Here is a 19,219-nt window from a genome sequence, read left to right on the forward strand (position 1 = left end):
AATATTTGTCATCTCAAATAGAAGCCAAAACCTAGTATTATGTTAACCTAGACAAAATCTATACTAATAAGATATTAATAATAACCAATTTAAAATATAAAAAATATTAACATATTTAACAAAAATATATAAAGTTATTCTAAATAATAATGGAGATTTAACTACAGACCTATAAAAAAATAGCCAATCTATTTAGTTAATAACATTTCTAGCTGATCAAATACAAATTAACCTTGACGATAAAAACACTATCACAAATACGGGTCAGTTATTTTCACCAAATTATATTAAAATAAGTCATAAGATAAACAAATAAGTTAAAAAATAATTCAGCACCTGCTTTTAATAGCACATTAATTAAAACAATCAAATCAATTTACAGTCTTATTGCTCCTATTTTAGTCAAATTATTCAATGAATATTTGAAAAAGGAAATATTTAGGATTGCCTAAAACTTGGCAAAATATCTCCTTTATACAAAGCTGACGATAAGAAGATCACTAAAAATTATCGCCCTATATCTGTTTTATCCAAAAAAATTAATCAATTTTAGCCATTAGAAGAAATGAATTTTTAAAAAACATTTTTTTTTCTTACATTTACAATTTAGTGAAGTGTGGAATTCTACAGGGTTCCATTTAGGGACCCTTTTTATTCAATCAGTACAGAAATGATATTTAACCCTGTGTACACTTGCAGGAAAGATTCAACTTTATGCTGATGATACAGAGCTAATATATAATTTTATAAAATACAAAGATATGCAAATAAACATTTAATCCATATTAGTGAATGATGAGATTAAACAAATTAAAATATATATTATATTACATTTTTACGTTTAAAATGTACCTGGTTTATTTACAATTCGGGTTTTTATATTCAGTTAAATTTAACGAATATGTGAATTAAATCGGAAGCAATGAAAATGTTTATGTATTCTAAAAGGAAAAATTAAAGAAAACTATTGTCGCTTAGAAAAACTATTGAAAACTGTTGTCGAGGTGCTGTCAGCCATTTTGTTTTATTGTTTCATTGGTCGAAACAACATAATTCATAACCGGGGTATCGGAAATTAATCGAGCAAACTCAATTTTTATTTTTATTATTTAAATTAAATATATTTCCTTGGCTTACGTGTATTATTATATACATCTTTTAAACAAAGCGATACGATTTGGAGTAGAAAATTAAACGTATAATGTTTCATTATAAAGTGAGCGCATCCGAAAGCGGCTTATTAATGATAATTTTGATATCACAATCACTGTATTTAATTCTCTAATTATAATAAGTGATAATATAAAATACTTAAGTATACTTTTTGATAAAAATTAAAAAAAATTTAACCATATTGATTATATATTATTTTTATACCAATGTCAATAAATTTACACAGATTTTAAAATATTTATCGTATAAAACTTTTTAATTAAAAAAAAATATTATGCACATATTTAAAATCATATAACATATATGTTATCATTTTAGGTTATTCAAAATGATACTAAAAAAATATTGTTAGATTTGCTTTTCGACGCTCACACAAAAGACATATATGTATTAATGTTGATAACAAAAAAAAAAACTAGGGAGAAAATCAGCTACATTATTATAAAATAAGATCTGCCGATGATTCACATATCCCATGAGCATTTTCTGTGAAGTTTAGCACAACTTCTTTAAAATGTATTGCATTCAGTGGCGTAGCTATGGGGGGGGGGGGAGGATGCGGGCCGCCCCGGGCGGCAATTGCTTGGGGGTGGCATATTCGCGATGGGATCGTCTAGTGTGGTTCTTAACCCTGAATGCACTAAAACATATATAAATCCACGAATAACAAGAGATTAATAATAACCAATCTATTATTTTAAGAAATGCTGATTTTATGACCCTGCAAAAAATGTATGCTAGCTACGCCACTGATTGCATTTCAATCCTTTAATGATTTACCAAAATCAACTAGGTATAATTGCAAAGAAATTAAAAACATATTTTTTATATGATTTCATGCAATTTTAATTAAATAAAATTGAGTCAATAAATAATACATATGTCATATGATTATATATTTGTTATTTTTTATTTTATACTATGCTTAATACTTTTCTTATTTGCTCTTTTAAAATTTAATAATATACACTTTAAGTGTACTTATTATATTTTTCTAAATATATACGTATTGTATTTATATTTTTAATGTATCAAATTGTAACCCTAAAATGACTTATATCTTACTCATGCAGAATTACATCAATGATAATAAAAAAAAATTAAGATTTTGAAGCATATAGAAAAAACGGAGGATTTTAAATAAGATTAATAATTTTTGGTTTAGTTTATTGATTTACCGCTCTTTAAACACTTTTTTACAAATATTTTTTTTAAAAGGTATACTTTTTTTTAAAAAAAAAACATCATCAATCCGCCACTCATGCGAAAGAGAACATCTATCACATTTCTTAGAATATAAAGATCAGATTTTACCGATATCAATTTTTGTGACATAAATACACACGTATGCTTGATAAGTTTCCCAGAAATCTGTCAAAATTTAAAATGGCAATATAAAAGATTCGGGTAGCCAATTATCCTCGAACAGAAAGTGAGTAGTTTAAAATAAAAAAAAAGGTTAACGAATTTGCAAAATACGACAAGGGATGCATTAGGAGGCGATCTCCGATAGAATAAATCTTGGGGGCGAATCTGATAGGGTTCGCGCTTTTTCCGGCGAAAGTTCCGAAGAAAGGTCTGATTGATGGTCGACGCGCTCTACGCGAATAGCCCGACTTCGGTATAGATAGGCTCGAACTGACGATACATAATATAACTGGGGCTTCTACGGCCAATTTGTAATTGCAATATTTCTGCATAAGCGATTCGGCAATTTTTAAGATTTGTACGGGAAAACTCGACTCAAAGGTTTTTGCTAAATAAAGGCTGTCCTTTGGCGCGCGCAAGTGGCAAAGCAAAAATCGCTCAAGACGAAATACGTCATAAGAACCGTTTTCTTTAAGATTTAGAAAGAGATTCATATATTTTCATATCGCAGAGAATATATTTTTCAGGTCAAAATATATATCCATATCTATCTACCTATAATATATGCGCATGTAAAACTTCAAAAATACACGAACACGTTTATATAACGGTATATGAAATATTATGCAGACTGCAGGTGGCAGTGAATCCAGCGCAATATAAAATGCATACGATATCACTCTATTGCACACTTTCCAGTCAAACAACAGAACAAACAACTTTATGCTTAATTCTACGTACAAAGGAAAAACATAATTAGAAACTTATGTCACAGATCATGACATGTTAGTATTAAAAAATGTATATAAAGCAATATTCTATATTGTTAGTATCATAGAATAGCAAAATAATAGGTACGCGACTTGTAAGAAGTTGTAAGTAAAATATAATTAAAAAGTGTAAGCCTCCTTCTCTGCAATTAAAAAAAAAACTATATAAATAGTGGTTGCAAAAATGAAGTAACTACTAAATATATTAAGTAGAGGTGTAATGGATGCTCACAATACAAACATGCGACGGCGATAACTAAACCTTTTAACAATTTATACACTTAATTCGCCAAAACGCTCGATCTCTTTCAACTGCCAGTGAATGATGTTAAATATTTTCTGAAGCGCACAGGTCGAACGTAGTCGCTATGATAGTAAATCTTCGGTTACATCGGTACTTCTTCTCGAGTGCGTGTCCTAGATGTGATACTCAAACACGAAACGAGAAAGTGTGTTAAAAGTCCGTAGACTGAGAGTCAAGTGTGTCTAGTTTGGTTTTGTATATCTACCCAGAACATTAGAAGGGGTCGTAAATGTGGCGCGCTTTTCGACGGCCATTAGGTCAGTGGGCACGGTTCACGAGAGTTCAGGCGCGCGTATGCCATGTCTCTTAACTATGCATATTACTTAATTACAGTTTAAGGTTACAGCAATTAAGATTCGTCGCTAATCACATAATAAATAGGAATAAATTATGCATACTACATTTATTAACTAATTATTTAAAAATAATAGAACATATTAAAATGTTTAAAGTAGATTAATATTGTGGACATAATGAGAATTAATATTTATGTAATAGACACAAGTGAAGGCGACTAATTGAAACCTCAATGATTAATATTTTAACATCTTAACATCCCGATTTAAAATTAAAACATATCATTCAATTATCTATATTTGCTTCAATTTTTTATGAGCGAATGTTAATGAATAATATTAAACGTTCAATTAATTATGTATACATAGATATGTTTCGAAAACTTTACTATTATTAAAAAAATATTGGATATATAATATTTTGTTGAAACTTTGAGGGATTTATTTGCTATGGGGGAGGAGGCAGATGAACGCATTAGCATAAGTATTTAATAAAAAATAAGATATACATAAATTTAATACTGGAAATAGAGATAATCTACAGATATTTAGGTATAAGAAAACGAATACGGTCAGAAGAATAATGCAAGAAAGTGAGAATTTGCAACATTATATTGAGAAAGGATATTTGTTTTTTACGCAATCCTATTGGTTAAAATTCGATTAAGATGTGCCTCAATCGATTCACACTTATTATAAATAGTAATATTGTTATTTAAAATCTTGATATGAACGCTACATAACCGAGCGTTTCCACTGCGACGGCACGATTTATTTGCTTTTGACGTAGATTTTTGGCTTCTGAGAACAGATAACTGTTTTTTGCGCTCTCCTATTAGTCAAAATTTGGTTTAAATGCACCTCATTTAATTTTCACTAATTATAAGACGTAAAATCTTACTACATATTGTTATATGGAACGCCAACGGTATATCGCAACACACACTAGAAATAAAAATTTTCTCAAACAACATAATATAGACGTCATGTTGGTTTCCGAAACTCATTTTACGTTACTGAGCGTTCCCATTGTGATGGTGTCAATACGATTTTATTACTTTTGACGTGAATTTTCGACTTCTGAGAAGAGATCATTGTTTATTCGCTCTTACATTGTTCAAAAATTGGTTTAAATGTGCATATTTTAATTTTCCCCAACTGTAAGACTTAATATTGTTATCAAAAACTTACAACATATTGCCATATGGAACGCCAATGGTCTATCGCAACACGCACAAGAAATATAAAAATTGTCATATAAAAATAGACATCTTTTTGGTCTCCGAAAGCGTTCCCATTGCGGCGGCATCGACACGATTTTATTGCTTTTGACTCGGATTTTTTACTTTTGAGAAGGGATAACTATTTTTGCGCTCTCCTATAGCTCAAAATTTGGTTTAGATATACTTCATTCGATTATCACTTATTGCAGGTCGTAATATTGATATACAATAAAAAGTAAAAATAGGAACGTTAGATAACTAAACATTTCAACTGCGACGGCACGATTTTATTGCTTTTGACGTAGATTCTAAATACAAAAGGAGGGGAGGGAGCAGCTAAAGGCATTTTTTCCTTCTTTGAATTAATGAAATACTATACATCTTAATGAAATCGAAATATTAAAAAAACGATCACTAACTAGTCAACTTTTACCCTTCCCTGAAAAAAGCTGTAATGCGTGATTTAAAAGTTAATCAATCTTTTTGTCGGAATATCGACATTCAGGCATTCCGCTTTTGGGATGTAGGATAAAAAAGCCTAAAAGATTCATAATGGTTATGTTAACAACTGATTGTAAGTCTTAAAGCGATAAAAATATACGATGTTAGGTCTGTTAAAAATATAACTTGCCAAATTCGAGTTGTCATAGTGTTTAAAAGGCAGCTTTCGCACATCGTATTAAAATTGAGATATACTTATACATATAGTTGTCTTTGTGATAAAAAATATTTAGGTAGTAAAGTTCATTGAAAAAAAGTCCGGTTGAAATCAGATGCACAATACAAACGTTAATTTTTGAAATGCGCACTAATTGGATACAGCAAAAATAAGGGTTAAACTACCGCCGTAATTCTTAAGTAAATGGACTCTATATGTGGGTTAAAATTGAAAAGAGAACATTTCCACGTTCATATGAAAGAAAATTAAATGTTTTTTTTCTGAACGTAGGTGAAATAGGGCGGTGTTAACGTTTTGTTTTGCGAATTAGTCGCACGTAAAAAATCATAGAGCGCAAAGAGGCACAGAAACGAGAGAGAAACAAAAGGGAGAGATCAAATTAAGACTCGTTTTATAGTATTTCGGTGGCATTTATGTGATATGGGAAAGCTAATAATATTCCGTATCCGCAAAGCCGTCGTTAAGCGATCTTTTTGCAGTTAAAAAAGCCCGGAACCAAAGTCTCGCGTCTTCTATATCCCATTACGGATTTCAAAGACATATCTGCCGCTGCGTTTGCTTTGATTTGCATTTTCCGATGAATTGGATCCCTCATATCCCCGATATTTAATTAAAAAGGAAATACTCATATTTTGCGAACGAAGTATATTCGCTTCTAATATGTAAAGCGGAAGGGTCGAAGCGGATTAAGTCGTGTCACGTTATGTAGGTTTAGGGCTCTTGAAAATAAAATTCAATCTTCGGTTTACTCCTGTTTTTCACATATGATAAATACGCATAATCGAGGATTTATCCTTTCGATTAGAACACTATAATGTAATGACTAATAATTAGCATTTATCAGTTCGGTGGCTCGGTGGTAATACGCGAGGGTTAGGACCGGAATCACTAATCCGATCGCGGCAAATTAGATTTTATAGATTTTGTTAATCTCTCTTAATCCAATAAATATCGAGGTTGACTAAACAAAGTCTTGTTAGGGATTTGGAGAACAACGCAATTTAATCATTTTAAGAAGTATTGTTACTTTACGATAATATAATAGACGTAGGGTATATATATTATTCAGTAAATCATCTTATGAATTTCAAATTTAATACTATTTATTAGTACAAAAAAAGCTATAGATGAAATAAAACAGTTTAAAAGACAAGATTTTAGAACAAGATGAGCGATTGGAAACTGAGAAGTAAGGCATAAATAATTTAACATATCTTTTTAAAGAATAAATAATCTATATAAACTCTACAGAAATTGTTAATTTATATTGCTAATATAAAATAATTTGATTTATATTCAGAATGAGTTTTCTTGCATCGATAATAATAATAAATACTTTTATATTTTTACTTAAAATAATCATTACAATTAAGAACCCAAATTTAAGCTACATCAAAACTGTACGCTTAAGAAATTTATAGTTTATCAAAATCAAACATAAAAATATAATGCTTAACATTCTATCGATTAATTATGCACCATGGACAAAATGAGTCCAGATGAGACCGGAATATTACGCAAAATAAAACTGCGCACACGAAAATTCACTTTTAATTCCAACTATTAAATATTTTAAAGTACAAATTTGTGTAATTATAGGAAATGTAAGTATATCATACCAATGTAAATTACTAATATAATTATAAAATATTTTTAAAACATGATATTTTAAAATTAAAATCATATTTACATCTGTTATATATACAGATATATATTTACGTATTCTTAAATATACATTAGTGAATATTGATTATCTATGATCAGAATTTTTGTTGTTTGAAATTTTAATTTCTACAATGATCCCCGAACTTCATTTAATGTAGTTTCTTATATCACTTTAAAAAGATATTGCTTCATAAAGAATGTATAAATATGATTTTTATAACATTATTGCAATTGATTAAGACCGTAATAATCAGTTATGATTGCTGTGTCATCAGCATATATTGATAAATCAGTATTTTTAAAATAGGATTATGTTGTCATTAGTATAAAGAATAAAAAATAACAGTATTCGCATCCTTATGTGACACCAGCTGGAATTTTACGCGGTATCGAGAGATCATTATTTAGAGAAACAACGTAGCTTTGACCTTTTAAGTATGAACGATTTATATGTATGCGATAGATAAACATGGGTTTTACATTCATATAATTTATACGCATATTTTGATTTTTTTCTGCGGCTTGCTAATATGCAATAATAAATTTTATATAAAAATAAAAATAAAATATATTTCTTACATCATATCTTAATTTTGTTTAAAAAATATCGCAATTCAAGTTTAAGGAAGTTACACCTATTTACTACTCAGCTGTTAGATGGTCATGAAGAGGTTTTTTTATGTGTAGAAATCGATATTTTCATGACGAAGCATACAAATTCTATCCCAAAACTTTCAGATTAACAATGGATTACGAATCTGGCATTTATGGTAGATGTATAAATGATCTTAATTTGAGTCTGCAGTATAAGGATAAATTTTTGTTTAATATGTATTCTTAAATTAAGGCATTTAAATCATAACATATTTTGTAAATCTGTTTCTGTAATTGGTTGGACGGCATTTTTTAGAATTATTAAAGATTTACATTGTGAATTTTCGTGATGATTTGAAAATGTTCTCAAAAAGGAAAATTAAATAAAAATGTTTTTAAATCCCTCTAATATTGATATTGATGATGTACCACATCAACTACAAATATAAATTTTTGAATTAAAAAAGAATGAAATGTTGAAAAATATGTTTTCGTCGGAAAATATCCAGTTATTTATCAAAGCTTATTCCAAACATTTGAGGGACTAATCAGTTTCGTGGAAAAGGTAATAGTGGCATTTGAAAGTACGTATATTTTTGAACAAGCATTTCTGCGTACTGGCTGATTAATATCTGCATGCTTGCATTCGGATTTACACCTGTGGTTTTAAAGTAGATATAAAAAAATAATAAAGGAAAAACCAGATACAAAAGCCACATTAGAGAAAGAAACATTAAACATACTTATATTACTTTTATTTTTTTAAGCATAATTTTTATTGTTTTTATTTGATTTTCTACATTTCATTCGATATAGCACATTGTTAAATATTTTTAAATATATAATATATACCTATTAATATATTAAATTATATTTTTCACGTACTATATCACGGGTTACAAATCGGTGGGTCTTTCAAAAGAGGTTTTCTGTGGTGTCATCGGATTAAAAGTAAACTAAAATATATAGATTAGTAGTTAATAATGGAATGTCTTAACTTCGCGCTTAACGGATAACACGTAGCTATACTTGACAAGAAAATAATTTTATACTCTGTTGCAAAGCTAATTACAGTTTTTTTGACAAAATCTAAAGTTATATCAATAATGTCACCATCACTCGAGACATTATTATCAAATAATTAATTGACATTTTTTTATTTGGAAGTGGCAAAACCTTCTCCAGCAATTTCATGCTGCAAAGTAACGATTTTTACTCTTAATTTCGATGTTTGATTGCTTTCATTAAATAACAAATACAAACACAGTGCTCCAGAAAATAAATATTTTATAATAAACTTGTTTGACAAAAACCTTCTTAATATAAACTTTTTTAAATTTAATTATGTATATTGAAAAAAATATATATTGATAATAATATTATCATAATAATTCTGGGATAATTTAAAATAATAAAGTACGTATATTGCGTAAAGTCTAAAATAATAGAATAATCATAAAGCTGACCAAAGTGGACCCAGAAGGATACATAATATAATAAATGCTTCTATTAAGATATGTCTCTATTTTTATATATGAAATAGAAAAATCTTTTAGGTCTAGGGTCCGGACAAGAGCATCGACTTCTCGAAACTGTCCGAACATACAGCTGGCAGGACCGGATTTAGATGAAGAGAGGCTCTAGGCTATTCCACTTGTGAGGCCACTTCAAGCCCCCATTCTCACGAGTAAAGGAAAATGGAATGGAAGTGTTAATTTAAGCAATACAAAGGACATAAAAAAATATTTATAATATAATAATAATAATAGTAGTTATAATAATAATACTAGTAATATAAATTAAATTAATATTAAAATACTAATGGACGTAAGATGTTATTGTTAAATACAGTATGTCATAATCAAAAGATTTCATGAATATAATTAACACTGTGAGACATTTTTTTTTTTAAATAAGTAATAATTTTCGATTTATATATAATATTATTATAAAAAAATGGTAATACCAGTGACACACTTTTAAATCCAAACTTATGGTATATTAAAAACATAAGTTAAGAAATAAATAAGTTTCAATCATTAAATATGAGTTGATTATAGATTTTTCTAAATATTATTATAGCAAAATTTTCCCGGAGTTTATAAAAAATGTTTGTCTAAGTTTTTCACTCATATTGCTCAAAATGCTAAGTGTATTTTTTAAAATTCATTTTTAAAACTTAAAATAGCCTTTCTCATGAACAGTTAAGCTAGGAAATAGACGTAAGATTGATTCCACATTTAGGAAGAGCATCTGATTTTATCCTTGTAAATAATTTGATAAATTTGAAAGTGCTTTTTTTTTGGTTTCGTCTCGCGTATATATAAAAGTGCAAAAGCTCATCAGTAAGTTTCAGGTCAACAACTTTTGGGTATGGTTCTATCGACAGTTCAACACCTTGCTGAATTACTTACTTTGATAAAACATCATTTTACACAGCAACTGTTCTTCTTAAATTAGTTTCAAGTGCACCTAGTATAGATAAAAAGGATTTTATCCTAAACTTATCTTTGAAGAGATTTCACCTAAGGCAAAGTTCTGCAAAAGTTTTGAAAGAGTTTTGCGCTTATGGCACCCTAAAATGAAATTCAACAATTTTAATAATAAAGTAAATATTTAAAGCTTATTAAATATAGCGGATTGTATTTAAAAAAATGGGATATCTTGTAAATATTTTTGGGTATTTTAATAACTTAACACTCTCTTCCAAGCGACAAATATAAATATTTTTAATGTACAAAATAAAATAGATGCATTTATAATTCTACTTTTTATCGCAGATTTTATTTGAAAAGAAAATACTGAATGCTTTCATAATTTACGCAATATTTCGCTAATCAACAACAAAGAACTCAATAAAAATTCCAATTATAATTTGATACAACACAACAAGCATTTATAGAATATTTTCCTGGCCCAAATGAGAAATCACATTGTATTCAAAATTTTTTTGAAGAATCTTGTAATACCTCTCAATTGCTAGTAAAAGAAAGAGAACAACACATTATTACATCGACCGACTCTCCTGAAAATATTATGTACTTAAGTTGGTATTATGCATTCTTGGCTTGAAATTATGAATGAATATTCTGAGATTGTTATACGAGTTTTTATCTGTAAAAGTGTTTATATCTGTTATGAAAGTGTTTATATCTGTGAAAGTTTTTTCTTTCTATATGCAGCAAAAAAGACAAAATAAAAAATCAGGTTATATATAACCTGATTTTTTATTTTGTCTGAAGATTTATTATAAAACATCCGTTTTATTATAAAACAAAACGAGTAGAATATAGTCTGAAATAAAAAAAATGGAAAACATACCAACAATATAGAAATATGGGAGCCATAGCTAAAAAAATGGTGCGAAAAGTCGATAGATGATTAATTATAATTAATCCTACTCAGAAAAACGACATAATCTATATTGGAGATTGATGGAAATATATATATATATACAAAGATCCTCATATATTAGCATAAAAAAATAAATAATATTTAATTAAATATAATAAAAATAGGGTTAAAAATAATGTACTTAAACAAAATGTATATTAATTAATTATAAAAATATGTTAGATAATAATATAAAAATAATTACATCTAACTCTATTATGGTAATATTTGATAATATAAAATATTTAAGAGGAATTGTAGATAAAAAAGTATCATTGTAATTACATGATAGGTATACTATTCAGAATGAAAAATGTGTTGAAAAAAGATTTAATAAATTAGATAAATGAAGGTAAAAATACAAAACAGAGCCATGAGAGTAGTCTTAAATAAAAATTGATTCACTAGTTGTAGAAGTATGATTGGAATGGTTAAATATTCAAGATGTATTGAAAATATTAAAAAATAATATGTTACCAGAATATTTTATTAAATATTTAATAAGCAATAAAGATGTACATAGATTTAATAAGGATGAAAAATGTGTTGAGTATGAAAACAAAAAATAATCTACAATATTGCAATATTGCATCTATTATAGTGCAATAGCAATATTATATATGCTTAATATAATAAATTAGATAGAACGATATTGCAAAATTTACAAAATAGGGCAATAAGGGTAGTTTTATTGATTTACCAGTTGTTAAAGTATGATTAATAGATTGCAATGGTTGGATATTCAAGAAACGCTGAATATAAATGTTGTAGTATTTATATATAAGTTAGAAAAAATGTTTATAATAATTTGTATTTAATAAGAGTTTAAGATGAACATAAATTTAATATTAGAAATAGAGACAATTTAATGATTGCATTAAGGAATAATGTACGTAGGTATGAATTAGTATAATAATAATCCTAGGACAATTTGCATAAATAAAAATATAGAGGGTGTTCTAAATGGAACAAGGAAACACCTTCATGCATTAAGAAATAAATTATAATATCAAGTCTTTTTTTATTTTCTGTTTATGTTTAGTTTAATAAAATAAAATATACTTCGACACAAACATATCTCGTGGAGAGCAAAGCATACGAACGGCTATATGTATACTATAATATCTGCGAAAAATTGCAGTTGCTTGACTAATTACACTACCTTCGGAGAGAATGACGTATCGAAAATATTACGGTTGATGGGTAACGTCCGAACAGGCAGAGGTTGCTACTGATTGGCAGCGCTCTTTTAGCTGCATAATAGATGTACGAGGGTCATCGAGAAAAAGAGGATAACAGTATTCGGTCTCTCGACCGGAACGGAAGTTGCTTAAAATATTTTATTCGACGTAAAGGCGCGCTGTTATTTTTTCAAACAAAAGTTTTCAGTCACGCTCGGATAATCTGTATTTTTTTAATTTTATCGGATTCCTGGAATTAAAATTGCTATTTGCCCTAAAAAGAAATTACGCGAAATAAGGTTGAAAATTATGTTAGCAGCGAACGAACGGAAACGTAATTTACTGGGGCGGGGCGAAAATATAATTAAAGGGGCAGGGCAATAAAGGCCACTCGTTTCTTTCGGAACGGTCGGATAGAAGATATCGGATCGATATGTAAAACGGTGTTTTGACGCGGGACGGTTTAACCCTCAAACAACATAATTAAAGGGCAGATAGCGAGTGTTTATTTTGACGCGGGATTACTCCGAGTATGTAATTAGCGTCAGCGGCGACGATGATCGATGGTTCCCCATGTCCCTATCTACTCTCCTCTTCTTCTTGGACCGATTCCAGCCGATCGTAATTTCGGCGGCGATTCGCTTATTATCCTCGAGGAACAATCGTCGCCCGCATATCGACCGATCTCTCCTTCGTCAAATTCCCCTTCGCTTTCGGACGCTCCCGAAGGCCGAATAGAACTCGCACGGCGAGGTTGCTCATAATTCATTTCTATATTTAAAGCTTCTGCTTCGAACCTTGCGCTCTCTAAAGCTCTGGCGGATAATAGACATTCCTCGCGAAACGCAATTCTGATGCAGGTGTCGCAACTTGGACGCTTAGCTCGAGACCAAAAACGATCAACAAGCTTGATATAGATTTTGATCTATAATTTGCAACAAAGATAACCAAACTTTTAAAACTGAAGACCGTTCAATATTTAAAAAAAATATGTGAGTCTACAAAGTGGCGAAAAAAATCGTGGACAAATTAAACTATTTTTTCTTATTTATGTATATTATTAAAACGAAAAAAAGTTAAGTGACATCACTAATTAAAAAACTGATTTATAAATATAGACTTTGATATATGTGGGGGGTTGCAATTTAGAGACCATTTTAACGATATTTGCGTTAATAATTGAAAATATTTCACGGATCACCTACTATCACATCCATTGCAAGACGTTAATCACACATAAGTACTAACTAAAAAAACTACGCTATGTGTGAAAAGGATGCATGGTAGACAGTGCGTTATACCCTGCACATCATATTATTGCCAACTACATTTTGGTTAATGATTACTAAAGTGGTCATCTAGACCGTTTCTATTTTAAGGTGTAAGCACATTTGTGTCAAAAGTGCGATGCAATTGGCCCGCAAACATCCTCATCTGGAAAATTTTTTGGCAATTACCTATCAGGTCATTATGGTTATAATTTTAATAAATAAATAAATAAATCAAGCATTATAAAATATGCGACACTTGGTCAGATATAGGCATTCTGATTTCTCAAGAAATGAGAATTCTCAACTTTAATTTTAAAATTTATCGAGAATTCTCGAGAAATTTTGCTGAATAAAAAATTTGTATTGAATAAAAATATAGTATTGCAAATACATTATAACATATTATTCTTAAAATAACATTTTAAAAAACACATGCTATCTAAAGTAGTATCAAATATCGTCATTCTTATTAATCGTGAGACAAATGTCAATGAAAGCTGTTGCTACTTTACAAAAACAATATAAAAAAACCTTTTTGAATTATCGAAAAAAAGCCCTAAATAGTTTTGCATTCTGCCGATTCCCATGCGTAATTTATTCTTATCGGAGCGGGTTTTTAGATCATCAAAGCAAAGATAAATGCGCCGGCCGGTTCGAGTAATAGAAAACAGCAAAAAAACACTTTCGATCTTCCGAGAAAGTATGCCTATTTTTAAACATCTTCCACGAACACCTTTGGTGTAGTTTATTATACAAGTGTCTATTTTTTTGCTTAAGCAAAAATAAGGCGAGTTCGAGTGTTAAGAATTTGTAAACATTTTTTTGATATTCCTCGACACAGTTTGGGGTTAATTTCAAGAAGTATGCATATTAGGCACGAACTAGCTTTTACTTATGCAGCGTTATAAAAATGGCAGTGGTTGTACACATTTTAAAAATATTCGTACAAATTTAATTTTACATAATAAAAAATGCTTCTCGAGAAAAAAACACTAGTCTCAGACAAGGCAGAGACCCGGTGAGACGCACCGGCATTAGTAGGTTCTGTTCCGAGAATTTTTCCAACATCGGGAGTCGGAATTAAAAATTCGTAGAAACCAGAAAAATAAAATTATTTAAAAAAAAAATATAAAACACATTATATAAACATTTAATCTGTCTCTGTTTTTTTATACAGACTTCGTACACAAACTTTTTGTCGGATTGTGTTACAAGTTGATTATTTTTACATCGGAGTTGGTAATTAAGTTAAAGATTCAAAAAATGTTCTTAAATTCTGTAAATTATACAGAAAAAGTGGACAGCAATAATATAATTCATACTTTTTTGTATCAGAACTAATTTCTGTAAAATATAATAGCTTAGAAAGTTTTAATTATAACATATTTTTAATTATTCGCGATTTCGATCGAAAGTCAGGAAGAATATATTTGTTGCAACGTATATGCACATCTGTTCAAATACATATAGAGATAAACAATTAACAAATTTAATTTGTTGAAAAATAATTTCAGATAACCTGAAAAATCATTATTAAAAAAAAGTATTATTTTATTTGCAACTTATTTTATGCAATCCATTTATGTACATAAATTATATAATTAGGACCGGATATGATCCGAATAAAAATGGGTTAAGTAATTGTAGAAGATAAATAGAATTATAGTTTAATGCTCAGCTTAATCTCATATGTCATTAAATACTATATATATAATTCGAGGCATTTGATAAAAATTTATGAAAAAGGATTAAAAAGAAGACCTTTTACACAATGAAGACCTTTTACACAATAAAAATGGTCTTTTAATCCAATAAAATAGTGTGATTTGATATATCAAGGACGAATTCAATTTCGTATGATATTGAACTAGTAGTCCTGAGTCACGGGTTCAATTCCATTAGCGGAATATATATTTAAATATAAGGTAAGTTATGAATTAAATTAGGTTTAAAGTGCACGGTGACACCTGGTCATTGAAAGCTGTGCATATTTAAAAAAAGCTATTAAGAAATAAAATATATATTACAAATTTCCAGATTAATATTGTAGCCCAATATTTATTCGAAGGTGTTTGTTCGTAAAAAATAAATATAAAATAATAAAATAAATAATAAAAAAATGATAAAACAGAAAATTCACGTTTCTGTCTGTCACAAGAACTCCTCTCAAACGATGAACAGTATCAACAAAACATTTGCATATGTCATTTCTAGTGCAACTGTGCTATTTTAAACTTTCAACTTTTAAGTTGAAAGTTGAACTGAACAGCGAGATTTTGATGGGCAATTATGTGGTGCTGTAATATGTGCAGATGAAAAAAAATTAAAATAAATAAATATTATAATATATAAGTCGCGTAATAAAGCTAGGTTAAAATAATGATATTGTATCTCACGATAACATATTAAATATAATGCCTATAAAGATATGCGTGTAATTAAATTTTTAGTATACCAACATAATTTATATTTAAAAAATAATTATAGCAATTATGAGCTAAATATGCTAAAGTATAGTATAATTTTGTCTGACAATAGCGAAGTGGATCAACGTTTAAGCGAGGGTCATAGGGTTCGAATCCCATGTAGATTATTAATAATATTATACAATCCAATTCGAGGCATTTTAATTGACGAAAAAGATTACCGGCATATTGCCATTGTAATCGGTTTTAGTTACAAACAAGTAAGATTATTGTTTTAACTCGAAAAACCTTAATTATACATTAAAGCCAAAGTTCTTTTAAATAGTTTCCCAAAAAAAAAACGGGCTTTTCATGCAACGTGAAAGTTTAATTTGATATATTAATAGCGAATTAAATTATGAATTAAATCAGGTTCAAACTTCAAGGTGACTTATGGTCATTAAAAGCTATGCATATTAAAATAAAATATATATTACAAATTATCTACTCAAAGGTAATTGTTATTACTTTGATAGATCCAAAAAATAATAATAAAACATAAAATAGACGTGTCTGTCTGTCACAAGAACTCTTCTCAAACGACAAACAGTAACGATGTGACACTTGCACATGTCATTCTAACTGGCATTTCTAGGTCAACTGAGCTATTTTCAACTTTTAAGTTTAAAGTTGAAAGCTGCGCTGAACAGCGACGTTTTGCTACGTGCTACTGCATAAGAGACTAGAAATATAATATAATAAGTTGTAATAGAAGGTTAAAAAAATTAATTATAATGAATAAATAATAATATTGTATCACACTTTAAAATATAAGATATGCGTATAAATAAATTTTAATTACTATAACAAAATAATTTATAGTTTTATAATAATTATAACAATACTTAGTTAGATATGCTATAGTATAGTATAATTTTGCTTGACAATAGAGATGTGGATCAACGGTTTAGTGAGAGTCATAGGGTTCGAATCCCATGTAGATTACTAGTAACTTTACATCTTGTGAATATTAAGGCCAACGCTTAAAATTTGTAACAGTGTAAAGACAAGGCGTCACGAATACGCAAATACCAATGTAGCACTTCAATTATAAACATTCGATTTAATATGTCTGATTTCACATACCAAATATCCAATTAACTAATTAGAATCGCAGGCGTGATACACGATGAGCGCATATAAGTTAACAAACGGATTTAAGTAAGCTACGTTTATTCGCAAGATAACAGCGCGGTAATAATACTCAAACAAGATAAATGTTTTTATTTAATTATAAATTATTAATCATATAAGAAACACCAAGATTCGCGCGGAACGCTCATGCTGTCAGTCGCGGGTAAAATAAATAATATATTACTGGTTTAATACAATTACAGTTCCATATATTGTAATAAAATAATCAGAATCAAAATGACATATTGTTTGATTATATAATATATGGTATTATTATTAAAATCGATTAGACGAATTTTAATAAAAAAATACAATATTTTTCAGCAGTTATTATTTTTATATTGAATCATGTCATGTATAATATAAATTATGTTTCTCATGGAAATAAATATGGAAAACTTTTAGTTTTAAATAAACTATATTTTTAATAAAATCAGTTTAGTTCAGTTAAACTAAATATTTTTTAGTACAAAAATAATATTTGAAATTACTGTAAAAATGCTCAATATTTGTATTACAAAGTGAGTATTTTTTTTATTGTAATGAGGAACTTGCAGATTTTTATGTATTGTTAATAATAAGTGGTAACGATAAAATGCTATATATGATGATCTATTAGATTTTCAATAAATCGCTGTACTTTAAAGTATTTTAATAAAAAAAATTGTTCCCGATATCTTAAATGTTTGTGGAAATAAAACATATATTGTTGTAGTTCAGTTTAAAGTTGTTTAACTAATTTTATTGATATACATACGTATAAATACGTATACAAAGAGGTTTGATCCCTTTATTTTTAACAAAAAAAGTGAGCTTATATCTATATCATAAAATAGTTTACGATCAAAACACGCATGCAACCAATTCCTAGAATTTTACCAAAAAGTTTTGAGGAATTAAGTCCGCAGACAAGATGCGATAAAATAATAGATCACTCTATAAAACGCGTTGGATGTTGAGTTTAAAATCTATCGGCCGAGAAGAAATTGAAAAAGTTTTCGAGTAGTCGTACCCTGTCGTTTACGGCATGATCTGAAGGCGTTTGCATTTGCTTTCGAAGGCGAACGGGACGCACTGAACGAACACTGAACCGGCACTGAAGCACTGAGAGGCACTGCGGCGATTGCGCGCGGCAAAGTTTCGCCGGGCGAGAGTCGCGGTCGGATGCTGCTCGCCCCTCGACTTTCGTCCCCCGACTGGGGCTCAGGGGCGCACCCAGACCTTGCGCGCGCACCCCTACCCCACGATCGTATTCCACTCTTCCGAGGATCCGAGACAATCCTCGATATTTAGAAGCCGAGCGCCGGGCCGTCGAGGACGCGCGTAACAATCGGTCTCGCCATTCCGCCCCCTGCCGGGGATCGTTTCTTTTGTCGAACGAATTGGCTGCGTGCATTCCAAATAACCGAGCTTTATTGTACTACAACTTCCAGTAATAGGAATTGCAAAACACGTTTTCACAAAATAATATTCTATGGAGAAAATTCTCTCTCATGTTTTGCTTTTTAGTATGTATGCGTATAGAACCGACTAGATTTAGGGCATCCAAATACTCGGCTAACTATACTAACGCAGAGTTATAATTTATATTATAAACTAAGATTTTTTTCGTAGTTTGCTCAAATAGTATTAAATTATAAAAATAATAAAATGTTTGAATATAAAATTAAAACAAACCTATACTAGTTATTTCAGCTTTTCAT

The 19,219-nt window shown here is 29.1% G+C and overlaps 1 protein-coding gene across 1 annotated transcript in view; it reads right to left on the bottom strand.

The window, feature by feature from the left end:
* Window positions 1–18,767, bottom strand: part of LOC148233618 (TWiK family of potassium channels protein 7-like) — a 32,833-nt gene extending 14,066 nt beyond the window's left edge. The window contains exon 1 of the mRNA XM_088188573.1: window positions 18,529–18,767. The gene's annotated coding sequence lies outside the window, so the exon portion shown is untranslated. The remainder of the gene's footprint in view (window positions 1–18,528) is intronic.
* Window positions 18,768–19,219: the final 452 nt, after the last annotated feature.

Source organism: Plectrocnemia conspersa, unplaced genomic scaffold (assembly GCF_051122295.1).
Source record: "Plectrocnemia conspersa isolate PC_06_02 unplaced genomic scaffold, ASM5112229v1 ptg000007l, whole genome shotgun sequence".
NCBI lineage: Eukaryota > Metazoa > Arthropoda > Insecta > Trichoptera > Polycentropodidae > Plectrocnemia > Plectrocnemia conspersa.